At 45.9% G+C, this 834-nt stretch overlaps 1 non-coding gene across 1 annotated transcript; it reads right to left on the minus strand.

The window, feature by feature from the left end:
- Nucleotides 1-257: 257 nt before the first annotated feature.
- Nucleotides 258-360, minus strand: LOC142449499 (U6 spliceosomal RNA). The gene has a single exon (XR_012784659.1). It is a non-coding gene; the product is annotated as a U6 spliceosomal RNA (small nuclear RNA).
- Between the last annotated feature and the right edge of the window lie 474 nt (nt 361-834).

Raw genomic sequence — 834 nt, forward strand, 5'->3', positions numbered from 1 at the left:
GGGGCCAAGCTCTTCCCGTTCTGTGTGAGATGTAGGTGCTCAATGATATTTCTTTCTCATTTTTGAAATAGTTTTATTGGTATGTACTTTGTACGTATATAATTTAACAGGTCCGTCATATTAAGACTTGTGCACTCTTCACTACAATCAATTTCAGAACATCTTTCCCAGAACATCTTTCATTGTTCATGCCCACTTCCCCCTGACCTCCCCTGCCATGTGCTTTCGTAGGTCATTATTAATCCAGTTTCAGTCTCAAAAATGTAGAGCACCTCACGAATTTCCATGCCATCCTTGTGCAGTGGCCATCCTAATCTTTTCTGTATTGTTCTGGTTTTGGAATATGTGCTGCTGAAGCACGCACTATAAACCTGTCTTAATGGAATGAATAAGGAGAGGACAGTCATAGTGAACCCAGCCAGGAAGCCTGGTGTCATGGAAACAGAATAAGCTAGTACCTAGAAGCCCTCACTTACTGGCACAGGTGTCCCCTGTGCGTGACTTACGCGATCTCACTTAATGTTCACTGCATGTGGGGTAAGGAGTTCCCCCTTTTTTTCTCTAAACATTTACTGAGTGCCAAGCACTCAGTAGGTGCTAGGTGCTGAAGGTAAACCATGAACAAGACAGGCCTGGTCCATGTCCTCATGGGTCAGCGAAGGCGGTGTGGTGGTATGGGTTACCTTTGAGTTCACTCTAATTCACAGCAGCCTGATGGGCAGCAGAACCTTGCCACACCGGAGAAGACCAACAGCCTGGCCCCTGCTTTCCGGTTATTACAATCTCAGCAGTCACTGAGTAGTGGTATGTGGTACGGTTAGGTTTCTCGGGTGA

This window comes from Tenrec ecaudatus, chromosome 5 (genome assembly GCF_050624435.1).
Source record: "Tenrec ecaudatus isolate mTenEca1 chromosome 5, mTenEca1.hap1, whole genome shotgun sequence".
Taxonomy (NCBI): domain Eukaryota; kingdom Metazoa; phylum Chordata; class Mammalia; order Afrosoricida; family Tenrecidae; genus Tenrec; species Tenrec ecaudatus.